General features: G+C 49.2%; 1 long non-coding RNA gene across 1 annotated transcript; it reads left to right on the top strand.

The window, feature by feature from the left end:
* The first annotated feature begins 9,588 nt into the window (after nucleotides 1–9,588).
* LOC122213368 lies at nucleotides 9,589–12,225 on the top strand. Its single transcript, XR_006199486.1, has 3 exons — nucleotides 9,589–9,864; nucleotides 10,281–10,464; nucleotides 10,912–12,225. It is a non-coding gene; the product is annotated as an uncharacterized LOC122213368 (long non-coding RNA).
* Nucleotides 12,226–16,080: the final 3,855 nt, after the last annotated feature.

Below are 16,080 nucleotides of genomic sequence, written 5' to 3'. Positions count from 1 at the left end.
AGTAAAGGTTTGGTAAACACGTGTTTGCCGGGGCCCTCAGAAACAATGGGACGGAGGGAGGAATTTTAACAAACAGACTTGCCAAATCCCTTTCTGTCTGTGCTCTGGTTCATATGATCAGGTAGTTATCTAATGTAGCAAAATCTCCTTCAGGCAGGTTCTTCGTCTACATCCCTTCAGACAGTTAGGGGGAAGGTCAAAGTTTCTTCCTGGGTCTTTGGGCCATGATTATTTTGCAACTCTGAACCCCTGCCATGGTCAGAAACCACCCCGCTTCTTCTCCCGTGTAGAGTTCAGCCAGTGCCTTGAAATAGCCTCTAAGCATCTGAGAAGTTTTAAAAGCAATTTTTAAAAAATCTTGTTAAACAGAAACCGTGAAGCGCTTGCCTTCATGGAAGGAAACTGTGAGGTTGGGAATCTTGTCACCATATACCCTTCCGTAACTTTTGAATCTGAACCTGGAGAATGCACCTCATATTTTATTATTTTTTTTTTTTTAATTTTTTTTTTTTCAACGTTTTTTTATTTATTTTTGGGACAGAGAGAGACAGAGCATGAACGGGGGAGGGGCAGAGAGAGAGGGAGACACAGAATCGGAAACAGGGTCCAGGCTCCGAGCCATCAGCCCAAAGCCCGACGCGGGGCTCGAACTCACGGACCGTGAGATCGTGACCTGGCTGAAGTCGGACGCTTAACCGACTGCGCCACCCAGGCGCCCCTGCACCTCATATTTTAAAACGTAATAAGGGGCACCTGGGTGACTCAGTCGGTTGAGCGTCCGGCTCTTGATTTTGGCTCAGGTCATGATCTCATGGTTCATGGGTTCAAGCCCCACATAGGGCTCTGCGATGAATATGGAGCCTGCTTGAGATTCTCTCTCTCCCCCTCTCTCTGTCCCTCCCCTCTCTCTCTCCTCTCTAAAATAATAAAACGTTTAAAAAATAAAACATTTTTTTAAAATATACAATAAAACTGGGCACCTGGGTGGCTCAGTCAGTTAAGCGGCTGACTTTGGCTCATGTGATGATCTCACAGCTCGTGGGTTCGAGCCCCGCATCGGGCTCTGTGCTGACAGCTCGGAGCCTGGAGCCTGCTTCGGATTCTGTGTCTCCCTCTCTCTCTGCCCCTCCCCGGTCACACTCTGTCTTTCTCTCTCCCTCAAAAATAAAGATTTTGAAAAAATATTTTTAATACAATAAAATGAAGATGAAAACTTCCGTGTTAAAACGCAAGATTCTGCGGTTGTTAAATGTCTCAGAAAAGTACGGCAGTCTTGCCAGCCTCCATTAAGTCCAGTTTTTCAGACTTTGAGCCTCTCTTCTCCCCTCCCCACCCCCAGGTGCTGCGACCGGTTTGGCCAGATTTCACCCCCACCCTCTGGTCAGAGATCCGAGGTTACTCCCCGAGAGGCTAATGGCTGGAAAAGACTGGAAGGTGTGGTGGCAGAAATGCCGCTCACACCCTGCCAGAAGCTTCTTCTACACACCTCTGGTGACTCGGAACCCCATCGCCCCGCACGCTCCTCAACTGTTGATTCTCCCAAGCCAAGATGTCTCCAGAAGGCTGGCAACCTTCTGGGGGAGGGGGTGTTGGGCTCCCACCTGGAAAGAAGAGTCCCAGCACCAGCTAGTGAAGTGACTTCAGATCCCTTCGCAGGTTCCTCGTGTCACCCAGGACGTTGAGATCTGACCTCTCAGAGGCCCAGGCTCCAATGACTAAAATCCGCTCAGACCTTAACCTTGGGACTCGGGCTGTGAGGGGGCCAGGCCGCTCCTCAGAGTTCAGGGAAAGCAGCCTGCCAGACGAGAAAGGCTACTCAGAAGCTCGTTTTGGGGGCGCCTGGGTGGCTCAGCCGGTTAAGTGTCCGACCCTTGGTGTCGGCTGGGGTCATGATCTCATGGTTCGTGAGTTCAAGCTCCGTATCAGGCCCCTCGCTGACAGCGCAGAGCCTGCTTGGGATTCTCTCTCCCTCTCTCTCTCTGCCCCTCCTCCACTTGCACTGCACTGTCCCTGTCGCTCTCAAAATAAATAAATAAACCTAAGAAAAAAGAAAAAGAACCTTGTTTTGTGGCTGTTCTGTCATTTTAGGAGAGAATATATTTTTACCCAAGATCCAGGTCCGTGAGGCTGCGGGAGTGAATGGAAGAGCCTCCTGCTCTGCGTCAGACTTGGGACTCAAGTGTGTCCTTTGGACCCTACGTGGGCTCGCTCGGGCTCAGGAGCTGAGTAGCCACCAATTCCATTCTGGATCCCTTTCTTTTCGCAAGACACCAGTCGCTTGGCTGCTGGCCACCCGCTGTGTTGTCTGAACTTGTTTGCAGGCTGAACACCAGCAGGATCGTCAGACGTTCCTGAGTTAAATCTCTTTTCCCACCGTCACCACCCCCCCACTCTGGTCCCTGCAGCCACCCAGGAGACCCAGCCTGCAGGCTGTCATGGGTCTTTGATCGCAACTAATTACACCTTCTCTTTTGGTTTACAAAACGCCCTCACAAGCCTTGTTACAGGTTTATCCCACTGGGCACTGTGTACCTTAACAACTCAATAAACTCGGAATTCGAATTCGTTCTAATAACCACCCCGTGAGTCCTGCAGGCTAATTGTCTTCTTCCTCTTCCCTTTCTTTCTTTCTTTCTTTCTTTCTTTCTTTCTTCTTTTGTTTTAATTTAAATGAAGAAATACAAAGAATGTGTGGGTTTTGCCTAAGGCCACCAGCAGGAGAGGCACAGACCTGTGGATGGACTCCAGCCTCGTTTTTTGCGGACTAGGGGAGGCGCAAGGGAGGGCTACCCAGACACCATGTGGCACTCCAAAATGCAATTGATATTCACAACGACACGGATGGGCCTAGAGGGTACTATGCTAAGTGAAATAAGTCAGACAGAGAAAGACAGATATCATAGGATTTCACTTAGAGGTGGAATCTAAAAACCAAATCAGAACAACAACAAAACCCAGAAACACATTCACAAATAGAACAAACTGGTGGTGTTGCCAGAGGGTCGGGAGGGCGGTGGGAGGATGGGCAAAACAGGGGAATGGGATCAAAAAGTACAAACTCCCAGTTGTACAATAGATAAGTCACAGGGATGAGAAATACAGCATAGGGAATACAGTCGATAATACTGTAATAACTTTGTATGGTGACTGCACTTGTCACGGTATTTCATAATGTATGTAATTGTCGAATTGCTACATTGTGCATCCAAAACTCATATAATATTGCACGTCAACCATACTTTAATTAAAAAAAAAAAAAATATATATATATATATATATATATATATATATATATATATTTATAAAACTGTCTAGTGGCTGCTGATCTCTTTACTCAGTCAGCATTTTGGTTGTCCCAATGGCACGGACCCTACAGAGCTTCAGGGCAGGCATTCTCCAAAGGCCTTCAACATAGGGATTACTATGACTCCGAATCAGGCCTATTTCCTTTCTTTTGCTTAGATGTCTTTGTATAAGTAAAGTCACAAATGGGCCAAAAAGCTCAATTTAAAGTTGCCAAGGAAGAATGAATCAATCTTTTTACTCACAGTCCCAGTTTCCAGGAAAGCCAAACGTTCTTGAGCAATGGTCTTTCCCATTCCAGGAAGACACCACCCAGGAAGCTGCAAGAAATAACTCATTCATCAGATTGTACTGAGACATCGCCATTTCCCCCAGAGGACAGAGGAAGAATCTGGGGAGAAAGACATCTGATATGGTAGTGATGAGGTTTGGAGAAGTAGGGATCTGGAGCTGATGGCCAAGAAAGAATTCTTGAGATGTCTTTGATGCAAAAAGGTGATATTGTTAAAGCAAGGGGACAAGACCCCTGGGCAGAAAGTGCGGCACTGGGGTTGTAGAGTGACTAGTTATATACTAAGGAGGTGGGGAAAGTTAAAGGCAAAAGGGAGGCCTCCAGAAGGACTTCCATATGCTAAGGAAGGCTCATAAGATACTGGAGGCCTAGCTATTGTCAAGCTAAGGTTGTTTCGCTTAGTAAGGTATTCAAGTTAAGACAGGAAGGAGTTCCTGGAAGAATGTTATACTCTGTATTTGCTTCAAGTGTTTGTCAATGGGCTGCGGGTTATCAGGAAATTTAATTTTACCTACCGTTTCCTTTTTGCCTTTGTTCCCCACATCACTATAGTGGGGAGGGTGATGTTGGGTCTTCAGGAAACTGAGTCTATAGGTTTCTGGAGATTAGGCTATTGATAAGATTGCCTTTTTCTCACAATTTACTAGAACACTTGTAAACTGATGGGACAGTGATCTCTATCAGTTAACCGTTTGTTTTTCCCTTTCCTTTGTTCTTGGGCAGCCAGGAGTGCCTGAGGAATGCCAGACCTATCCACATATCCCCCTGGGCAGGAGGGGGAGGGGGGTGCAGGTTGCAGGCGACAGGGAGAAGGGGGAGGTGTCAGCTTGCCTGATGCTCCCTCATCAGTAGCTCGAGCAGCTCCACAGGCCATGGAAGAGGCACTTGTCCCTTTGATCTAACAACGCTTGGTTATTATTTTGCAGGGGTGTGGGCCATCATGTGAAGAGAGACAATCCAAAACTCGAAACTTACACAAAATGATGGACTGAATGTCCTTTCCAAGTCTCCCGGAGCATTGTCTAAGTTCACCTAAGGATCATTCAGTGCTCTAGGGAAATGAAATTGTGGGTTGACTCACTATTGATTGGGACCTAGACCCTGCTAAGAGTATATGTTTATTTGTAGAAAACTGATAAGTTGCAAATGATTTTTGTCAGGTAGACAATGCAAATGAACTCTGTCCAGTAGAACAGATAACCTTAAAGGTTATGGTTTCATTGCCCTGTAGGACATTAACCAGTCTTGTATCTAACTTTGCCTTCTTGTTCTACATTATTTATCCCACTGAGTAAACGTTTACTATGCATCATGATTCTTCAGAAAAATAAATAATTCTTAGGGGCTGTTTTTCTAAAACAAGCTACCAGCTTCAAGAGAAGAACAAAACCCATCTGAAAAGCCCAGCAATTCTGCTCCCTGCCGTTATCCACTAGGAGCCCTTGGGGTTGGCTACCCCAGCTGTTGCAAAAAGAAAAAAGAATAGAAGGGAAGACTCCACTGGTATTCAGCTGCAGGAGATACTTTAAGAATATCCTCGTCCTGTGAGAAAAAGCTATTTGTTTCAAGGCGGTGGGGGCGAGAGGGGTGGAGCCCCCATGTGGGGCATCCTCCAAAGGTCTAAACAGAATCTTATCTCTTTATCCAGTAACAGAGGCTGACGTAGTTAAACTGGGGCTCAGGCTAGCTACAGAATTGCTCACTCTACAGCGCTAGGGTATAAGGCCCCTGAGCACAGAGACTGGGCCTTTGTTCACCTCTGTGTCCCGAGGAAAGTCAAAAAATGGGATGCAAAGGGAAGATGTATGTATCTGCACTGAAGATCCAGTCTGAAGACGACCCGCTACAAAAGGAAATGAGGGAACTTTGGGGGGTGATGGGGATGGTGGTTTGTCTGGAGGCAAATATTTGTCGAAAGTGATCAGCGGTACACTTTAAATGTGTGCATTTTAGTGTAGGTAAATAACACCTCAATAAAATTGATTTAAGAAGAAAAAAGCACTAATTGAGATTTACAGTATCTTTAGGGTGCCTGGGTGGCTCAGTCGGTTAAGCGTCCGACTTCAGCTCAGGTCATAATCTCACAGTTTGTGAGTTCGAGCCCCACATCGGGCTCTGTGCTGACAGCTCGGAGCCCGGAGGGAGCCTGCTTAGGATTCTGTGTTTCACTTTCTCTCTGCCCCTTCCCCACTCGCGCTCTATCTCTCTCAAAAATAAACATTAAAAAAATTTTTTTAATTAAAAAAAAAATTTTCCAGTATTTTTAAGATAGTCTGTGACTCATTCCAAGCGATGCCTGGTTTACAGAGGGCAGACTTCACTCTCCTGCTATTTTCAGAGTTTCTATTTGAAATGCAAACACTTACCAATAAACACAAATACTTTGGGAGACCTAGTGAAAGCAGAAGTCTTTTCTTACGGAATCACATTTAAGAACAAAAAAACTAAGATTCATCATTTGGTATTAGTTGACCAATTGACCAATTGCCCTTCATTTCGGCCAGCAAAAAAACAAAAAACAAAACAAAACAAACAAAAAAAAAAAACACTAAATAATTATGAAAATTCTAATTAGAAAGAATGTTAACAATTATCTAGTGACCAGCCCATTCATTTTACAGATGTGGAAACTGAGGCCCAGCTAAGAAAGGACAATTGGGAAATGTGTTCTTCAGAGGTGATCCTTCCAGTCAGGGGTTAGAACTTTCCAGAAATCTTCCTCACTTCCTCTTGAATGGCAACCCAGTGATATTTCTGCAGATAGTCTCTTTGAGAAGCACTGGCAACAGAGAGAGTTCCAATAATGAAGATAAAATGTCCTACACCTTTTAAAAAATGTCTAATGTCAAATTGGTCCAGGATACCCAGGATGAAGTTGTATTTTCAGTTATGTTTTCCTTAAATAAAATGGATTAGGGGCGCCTGGGTGGCTCAGTCAGTTGAGCGTCCGACTTCGACTTCAGCACAGGTCATGATCTCGCGGTCCGTGAGTTCGAGCCCCGTATCGGGCTCTGTGCTGACAGCTCAGAGCCTGGAGCCTGCTTCTGATTCTGTGTCTCCCTCTCTCTCTGCACCCCCACTCGTGCTCTGTCTCTGTCACTCTCAAAAATGAATAAATGTTAAAAAAAATTTTTTTAATGGATTCAAAGCCCTTTTTGAGATAATAAAGTCTCTGTCTTCGGCATTAAAAAAAATTAATCTAGTTTATTTTCTTCCACCGATTTTTTATTTATTTATTTATTTATTTTTATTTTTTTTTCACGTTTATTTACTTTTGAGACAGAGAGAGAGACAGAGCATGAACGGGGGAGGGTCAGAGAGAGAGAGAGGGAGACACAGAATCTGAAACAGGCTCCAGGCTCTGAACTGTCAGCCCAGAGCCCGACGCGGGGCTCGAACTCACGGACCGCGAGATCGTGACCTGAGCCGAAGTCGGCCGCTTCACCCACTGAGCCACCCAGGCGCCCCTCTTCCACCGATTTTTAAGATAAAAATTTACACTTGCAACAGATGTTGCAAGGGTAGACTTCTTGCACAGACAGATCAAGACGTTTGTTTGTCTTCAGACCCTTGCCAAGAGTTAAGCAATCATTGAACATGGCATCACATCCACTTTGGTCCCCATGAAGAGTTTTAGCACACTCCTATCAAATACATACGATGTGAAAGACGTGGTGCTAAGCTAAGTGTGGGTGGAGAAGCCCCTGCGAGTGCTAGAAGGAAGGCGGACGGCAGGGGGTGAGGTGAGGGGTGGATTACAAACCTTAGGTGGTAGCGTTCATTCATTCATTCAACAAGTCTGGCTATGGCGCGCTCTCCTGAGCTGTTAAGACACTTCAAAACCACCAGAGGGGATGACTGTGGGGCTGAGGCTGGAGCTGCAGTAAGAAAGTGTGATGAGGGCTCTTTGCCAATTTCCATTCTGTTTTCCCAATTCAGAGGGAAATTTCCCATTGTTTCTCACCTGCTCCCAAGGCAACAGATGAGTTGCGAGCTGTTTACACTAGCAAGCAAGCTGTATTGATCTATAAACCGAGTAACGCATATTAAAATGATTTCTTAGCAATAATCCTTTAACTAAAAACTTACATTTTGGATGCTGTAAGGGAAAATCATGCACTCCATCACGGCCCCCAGCAATGCCGAAGGCCAGAGCAGCGAGATAGGCTCACCTCAAGATTTAATCTTGATTCCAAACCTTTGCAGAGAGAACTGTTTCTTTCATAGCAACCTGGTATTTTCTCTCACCTGCAGGGGAGAGGAAACCCATATTCAGGCGACCCAGAAAAAAATAAAATAAAATAAAATAAATAACCAAACAGGCTCAGCGGGAGAGGGTGGCCCTCTGGGGTATTCTTGACCCATCGCATCATACCCAGGCTTGGGGGTGGAGAGGGCAGACGCTTCTAGAATGCTTTAGCCCCATCTCAAGTTTCTGAATTAACATTCTTCAGGTCCTCTTTCCCCAGATCTTTAAGCACCCAAACAATCAGGAAGAAAGTGTTTTTTATTTTTTTTTTTAACGTTTATATATTTTTGAGAGACAGAGCAAGACAGAGTGCGAGCCGGCGCGAAGAAGAGAGAGAGGGCAACACAGAATCTGAAGCAGGCTCCAGGATCTGAGCTGTCAGCACAGAGCCCAACGTGGGGCTCAAACTCATGAACCGTGAGAACATGACCTGAGCTGAAACCAAAAGTCAGACGCTCAACCCACTGAGCCACACAGGTGCCCCAGGAAGGGTTTTTTTTTGCTTTTTAAATGTTTATTTTTGAGAGAGAGAGAGAGAGAGAGAGAGAGAGAGAGAGCGTGAACGGGGAGAGGCAGAGAGACAGAGCATCTGAAGCAGGCTCTGTGCTGACACAGAGCCCAACATGGGGCTCGACCCCACAAACTGAAATCATGACCTGAGCGGAAGTCCGATGCTCAACTGACTAAGCCACGCAGGTGCCACAGGAAGGTTTTGAAGATAATGGCTACATTAGGGATGAGCTTCTGCAGAATAAACACCATTCGCGACCGTTCTCTGAACAGATGCCCCAAGATGCTGAATAAGCAATATGACGTGAGGACAGGGGAAGGGAATCATGAGCTTTGTCTCCTTGGTTAGTCAAATTCTTCCAGCAAATCCCAATGAAAGAGCTCTTGCCATTGAGGACCATTCAATACAGGACTGCTGGTGCACAGGGGACAGCTTCCTCCCCAAAATCTCAAAGAGCTGCCCCCAAATGCCAACTAAAACAAAAAGCCCCATCCGAAGATCCTGGTTTACTTCAGGCCCTAATCCTTCCACATCTTTCTACGTAATAAGGTAGAACTCTCATCCTGGGACTTCGGGGCGACAGCGCCTACCTAGGTCAGACATCCAGACCCTTCCTGCTGCTTCATCTCTGAGGGAAGAATGAGGCAGGTCTTGAGATGTATGCCCAAACCAGCTACTGTCCCTGCTCTCCAACCTGCCTCCCACTTCCAAGCCACGATTTTAAACTATGTTTAAAACGGACTATGGTGCAAAATATGCCTGGGCTTCACAGGTTCAGCGGGTGAGAAAGACCCTTGAGGCCTGGAGGAGGAGACTCCGTGGGCAATGCCTAAGAAAGGGGCGGGGCCCGAGGCCAAGGCGGACTGAGGGCGTGGTGGACGTGGTGGGGGCGTGGCGTCTACGAGGACTTGCTGGGCGAGGCAGGGTGAGGTGGGCGGGGCTGCGGGCGTGGGGCGTGGCTGGAGGACGCGGCGGTGACTTGCTGGGGCGTGGCGGGGCGTGATAAGGTGGGGTGGGCGGGGCTGCGCGTGTGGGACAGGGGCGTGGCGGACGCGGCGGGGCGTGACGTCGGTAGGGACTTGTAGGGAGGGCGTGGGTGTAGGGGAGAAGCTGGGCAGGGCCGGGCGGGGCCGGAGCTGGGCCGGGCGAGGGGGGCGGGGCCGGAGCTAGGCGGGGCTGGAAGGGGCGGGGCCCAGCGGCCTTTGGCTGGATCTCACCGGACGGTTGGCGCCGTTAGTCTCGCGGAGTCGAGCCTGTCGGTGTTCCTAGTTCTGAACGCCCGCCCTATCGCCATACAGTGGATAAACCGCTCTCTGGTTAGGGTGGGACAGACTGCAAGGAGGCCCCGCCTGGCCCGGCCTCCGGGTAGAGGGCACTGCTCAGGGCGCAGGAACCTGTTGAAGCCACGGCAGCAAGCCAGTGAGGAAACTGCTAGGACCCCCAGGCGAGGATGTAGGCAGGTGGAGAACGAGCCGGTTCATCCATGAAACTGTCCCAAGGGCTTACCGAGTGAGTTTCTGGTGAACGTTTTCACCGCTGAAGGCAGAAGAGGTTTGCTCTAGAAGACACCCCTCTTGGTTTGGGCCCACGTTTTTTTGGGGGAGGGGGGGGAGCGTGCATCTATCTCCCCACCTGGGGCCCCACAGCCCTCCCTCAGTGAAAGCAGGCAGCTCGAGAGGGTGGCAGTGTGCAGGGGTTGGCGAGGCTTGGAGGCCCCGACCCCGGGCCCTGGGCAGCCCGCACACCGCCCGCCGCCCCGGCCCGGTGGGCCGGGTGGGACGCGCGGAACCCCTTCCAGGCACGCTTCTTTTCCTCGTCTGGGCCCTCCCAGGACCCTTTGCACTCTGCAGCCTCTACACTCCTTATTTGGCCTCTGAAGTCTCTGGAAGCCACCCTCATTATTGATCTGTCGTTTCTCCTGACAGGCCTGTGCACTTCTCAATTGCACAGCGAACCCGAGGTGGAGACTTGGGGAGAGTACCATACAAGCTGCCAGGAGGCTGGGACCTGGCGCCTGCTCTGGAGTCTAGCTTCCTTCTGAAATATCCAGGAAGATAATAAGGGGATCCCGTGCCCATCCGCGGCTCCTCCTTCAGCTCACGCTCGGAGGTGGACTTTGAACCCCATTCCCCAGGCGTGGATGTCCCCCTCCTCTTCTCCCTGACCCTTCCTTTGGTGCCCATTTGCCCAATCTTGCCAGCCCCCCCCCCCCCCCCACCATTTCTCTGGTGCGGTTCTCCGTGCCTCCCCAGATCCCTTCCTTTGGCTGAGGGAGACTTCCAAGGGCAGGGGGTTCCCAGCCGGGATGGACTTGGTCTCCCCTTTTCTCTGTCTCCTACAGTTCTATTTACAGCTTTTTCCCCAGATGTTCTTGGCTCTTCTCTCTCCCTAAGATAATCCTTTCACCACCTCTTGGTTCACCTCCTCGTGTTCCCTTACCTTCCGTCTTTCCCTCAACCTTCCGGCTCCTCCTAGCCGTGAACAAGCGGGTTTTGTGTGCCGGCCATTGGGCACAGCTTGTTGTCATCCTTGATGTGTTTAAAACTCACTTTGCAGGTCTGCGAAGGATAAATAGTTCTCCACTTTTGTCTGAATTGTTCAAGGCCACGGAGCAACTCGTTAGAATCGGAGCCACAGTCAGGAGATCCATCTACACCTCAGCTGCTGTATGGATGAAACCTCTTTTCTTGTCGTCTTGCCTACAGTTCGTTTTCTCTCCTAGGATGGTTGTGGCACCTTGGAGACAGACCCAGGAGCCACAGTCATAGAACAGACCAGGGTCTGGCCACCTGTGGACCTCCTGTCCATGCCCATAACCAAAGACCACCAGGAACAAAGTGGGATTTACTGATTTGTTGCCGACGACGTACGGGTATAGCCGAGGAGTCCTGGGGCGTCTCAGTACGAAGGTGTTACAAGGGACTTATAACAGAACTTGTGTTAAAAACCGTAGCAGGGGGGGGTGGAGTTTCAAGGAAGCGGGGGGTTCATTCTGGACTGCATGCTTTCAGGAAGCAAGATCCATTCTGTGATTGAGCATCTCAATTTTCATAGAGAAGCTGAGACAAAGGCAGAGCTAAAACTGCGGTTGGTAACCAGACAGCCATCGCTGGGGGGCGGGGGATGTTGGGTGGTTTTTGTGGTTTGCACAGTGGCCTTCATTTTGTCTGTGCTTGGACACAAGCGTGGAATCGTCCTGTTTGGTCAGGCCTTGTCTGATGGTGGCTATCCAAGAGACTGGCTCTGTTCAGGCCTAGCTGTGCGCACCTGGCTGATCAGAGCTAGCTGCCAGGGACTACTTTTCTCTTTCTCACCGCAAAGGCAAAGCCTTGGCCTTCAAGGGCCAGCCTTCTGTCCATCCTAGTCTCATATCTTCATGTTGGGATAAGGATCATCACACTGGAAAAGGAAGAGGGATGGACAAGAACAGGGAGGGGGAGTTTCCTGGGGGTGGGGGTGAAATAGCAGCCTAGCTTAGGGTGTTCATGGCTCTGTGACTTGAACGGATCCAGGGTTCCCTTCCTCTATTGGAGGAAGCTCTGATAAAGAGGTGGGGGGAGGGCAGTAAATGGCCATTCTTAGTACAGATAGTCCTCACTTAGAAACACGATCCATTCTCTTAGGAAACCTAGGTGGAGTGATCATACGTCCCAATTTTCTGGTACATTCCTGCTCTCAAGTGTTACAACTACTCGATTACTGTGGATATAGTTTTGCTACATATTTTATAGAATTCAGATTGTTTAGTGAAGGGAATCCATTACTTGTCTGACCCTATGAGGAGCAGACAGCAAAATGGAATTAGAAGTGCAAGAGATTTATTAGGGGGAACACCTGTGAGGGATCAAGGGTTTGAGGGAGCAGGAGCCGGCAGGGGGAGCCCTCTGCAGTTCGGCAGGGGAGGGTGGGGGGTGGGGTGGAGGGGATGCTTGTGCGGGCTGACCCGGGGAGAGAGGGACTGGGTAGGGAGAACCACGGGCCGCAGTGCACTTCTGAGAAAATCTTGGCCAAGCTGCTGGGGACTCCCTATGTTTACCTGCCTCATCAGAGGAGTCCCCTTATTTAGCGGGACAGTGTGGCCTCGATGCCCCTGTCCTGCTCAGTCATTGCCCAGAGGCAGCGAGGGAAAGACTGGCCTCCTGTCCCTGGGGGGCAGCAGCCGAGGCTGGGGCTCTCTTGTAGACATCTGGGCCACCCCCCCCCCCCGGGGGGCCATACATTTCTTCAGTGGACAGTTCGCTTATTTTGAGCCATTGAACCAGTTTAAGTGCCCCCAGAAGCGGGCACCAGGATGGGATTAGACATGCAAGAGATTTATTGAGGGGAATGGCCGGCAGGATGAAGGGGGGAAAGAGAAGAGAGGGAAAAAAAAAAAAACACAAAACCCTACACAAATGTGATACAACCTGTGTACTACTGGTGAAGAAATAAATTCACAGAAGAGGGTTGTTTGTTTTTTAAGCCTCTGTTAAGTCACATGTGCTGAACTTTGGCGTGGGAAATACGGTTTCTTCATAAACCATGGAATCTGATACCTCAAACAAGGTCTGCCTCTATTTTTTGCACGGCTCTTTTTTGTGAGGGCTTCTCAGGTATCTACGGCTCCCCAACTTCTCAGTGGGGGGCAGGGGGTGATTTTTGCCTTCCCCCAGGGGACATGTGGCAATGTCTGCAGACATTTGGGCTGTCACAGTGGAGTGGCTGGCGGGCAGATGTCAGGGAGCTGCTTAAACATCCTGCCGTGTGCACACAGCAGCGCCTGTATAGCAAAGGCTCATCTGGCCTCTAAGGTCAGTACCGAAGGTGAAGAACTCTCCCTTGCCGATCCTCTTTACCCTCTCGCAAAGAAACTAGCCACGTGGGCCTAGTGGGGAGACCCCCAGAGCCTGGGACCTCCTGGATAGAGATGCAGCCCCGAATCAGCTCAGAGCAAGGCAGCTGCAGGCAGCAAAAGACCTAACAGAAGACGGTGCGAGAGAAACCCAGCATCCTGCAGAAGGCCAAGGAGAACTGCTTTTCTATTTAAATAGCAACTTTCTGTTTAATGAATGCCGCAGACCCCCCAATACATTTCCAAAGCTGTAACTAAAACACATGAAATGCCTTATGTAAGTTACAGCAACTCATGTCAGTAAAAAATGCTTGCAAACCTGATCCACCACCACCCCCCCCCCCCAGCGCTATGCTTTATATGCAGTAACCTCAGAGAGCTGTACCCACGCCTGCCTGCCCTGACATTCTGTCAGTTGTATTTAGAAGGTAATTCGAAATTTTCCCAGCCTGTCTCGCTTAACATCTGAGTTTGGGGGACTCTCAACAGAAATGGTTCTTCTAAACACTGGCTGAAAAACACTGACTTTGCTTTTTCTCCTTCCCGTTGACCCTGAGTGTTTTCTGTTTTACGTCCCAGCCAATGTGACCAGCAGCACCGAGGGAATTCCGGGACACATTGAAAAAAAATGGAAACCTGGATTCCCAGATCTGTTCCCTTCGTCCTTACTGAGGTGGTAGCACTGAGCACCAGAGGTGCAGGTGACTTCCTCCTTGACTGCAGGGCATGGACATAAAAATACAGCACATGTTCAATGTACTTACGCCCCTGTCCAGGCTCTACCCACCTCTCCCCTGTCCTGTGCCCTGGGAGTCTGACCAGACCGCATTGCCTAGACCCAGTACTGTTAGCTGCTTTTCAGTGGGGTTCACCCAGTGAGCAGGAAGCACACTGTCAAGCTGGGAGGGTGGGCACAGGCAGGTGTTCGGCTAGTTCTCCCAGTCCCCCCTCTGTGCTCTGGGCTGCATTTCCTGGCTGTGGTTGTGTCCCCCTGCACAGAGCTCTCTTCCCATGTGCTCCTGCTCAGTGGTTCCCGGGAAGCACTATCTGGCCCCCAAGCCCCGCTGCTGATCCTTCTGCCCCACAGGGTGCTTCCTGCTGCGGCCAGGGAGCTTACTTGCTGAGAATGCCCATATCTCTGTAAATACAGGAGTCCTCACGTCACCCAGTGGTCGTGGGACTGTAAAAATGCCCAAGCAAGCTGCAATTGTGCAAAACAACCTTCGTGATCAATGGAGTGAATTACGATCCACCTATCAAAAAGTTCGTGAACACATTAAAACCCTCTTGCTGCTGGTAAGAGAAAAGGCACAAATATTAAATACAACAGTTTGAATCACCCCCGGCACTGAGAAAGTACTTCCTCGGAAAAGTCTTGCCAGGAGGAATTTGAACAGTGCCTTGCATGTTTCTCCCCGCCGGCTAATCTTGCTATAGAGTGGGCATCTTTTCTGTGCCTCGGCAAATTGTCATACTGCTTTCTAAGTTTGGATCAGCTTCCAGCATTTATCTTACAATTTTTTTTTAATTAAGTTTATTTTGAGAGAGAGAGGGGTGGGGAGGGGCAGAGAGAAAGGAAGACAAAATCCCAAGCAGGCTTCGCACTGTCAGCATGTAACCTGACCCAGGGCTCGACCTCATGAAACCGTGCCATCAAGAGTCAGACGCTTAACCAACTGAACCACCCAGGTGCCCCTATCCTTCTTATTATTTAAAAAAAATTTTTTTTAAATCAATTTTGGAGACAGAGAGCAAGCAGGGGTGGAGCAGAGAGAGGGAGACACAGAACCTGAAGCAGGCTCCAGGCTCTGAGCTGTCGGTTCGAACTCAAACGGGTGAGATCATGACCTGAGTTGAAGTTGGACGTCCAACGGACTGAGCCACCCCGGCGTCCCCATCTTTCTTATTACTAAAGTCACAAAATACCTCCAAGAGTTCCCCTCACGTGGAACTTTGCTGGCATCACTTCTACAGGGACATCATCAGTTCTTCACTTTCTCACTTATGTATGACAAGTTGACCTTCCCTAAGTTCCTCCAGCCCCATACGGAGTCTCCAAAGGCAGCGGGGTCACTCCTACATCAGCTGTTTCTTCTCTAACCATGCCCCCTCCCTGGTCTATATTCAGATTTCTCTGCTGCATTATTAGGGTTCATTGCTGGGCTGCATTTTCATTGGCCAGTTCCCTGTTTCAGGTCTCCGTCTTTGTAAAATGTCCCCTGGGTTCATCAGTGGGAGACGGGAAGCAACACGACTGAATACTTTGCTGTCTGTCTTGAAAGAGGTGACATGATTGGTCACCGATCACACAGCGTACCTGCTGTTCACATAGCGATTTCTGGTCTGAAGAGCCAGCAGTCCAACTACACCTTACGTTGAAGCTTGAGACAATTGCTCAGAGTGAATACACCAGTGGAATGGAGATTGGAACCATTTTGCTGTGGGACCGGCGTCATTTAAAATAATTGAAATTATCCATAATTGAAATTCATATCTGTCAGAACTGTGCAAAACGAGGGCCTCCCATAGGCCTTTCGTTACAATCCTTCTTACTGCCTGAATTGGATTCGGCTTCCTGCTGGGACCGTAAGTGATACAGTGTGCAACGAACTCTCCAGGGGAGTGAAAGAGAAAGCTTCACAGAATGCAGCCAGGGGCAGCCAAGGTATGCCCTGTGGCTTTTGACCCCAGACTGGCAGTCACCGATTCTACCACCCAGGTAAGGGCAGGCAGGAAGCACCTGGGGGTTACACCTTTCTTGGTCTGGGCTCTTCAGGAAGACGGCTGCCCTGGGAGACCACGGACCCCAAACTGAGGCTGAGATGGCTGTGCTTAGGAACTAGGAATTTGTTGAAATTCCTAAGGCTTGACCCAGATGCCCAACTAAAAACAAG

Source organism: Panthera leo, chromosome A2, assembly GCF_018350215.1.
Source record: "Panthera leo isolate Ple1 chromosome A2, P.leo_Ple1_pat1.1, whole genome shotgun sequence".
Taxonomy (NCBI): domain Eukaryota; kingdom Metazoa; phylum Chordata; class Mammalia; order Carnivora; family Felidae; genus Panthera; species Panthera leo.
Note: the sequence above shows the minus strand (reverse complement) of the source record. Positions and strands in the feature narration are given on the sequence as shown.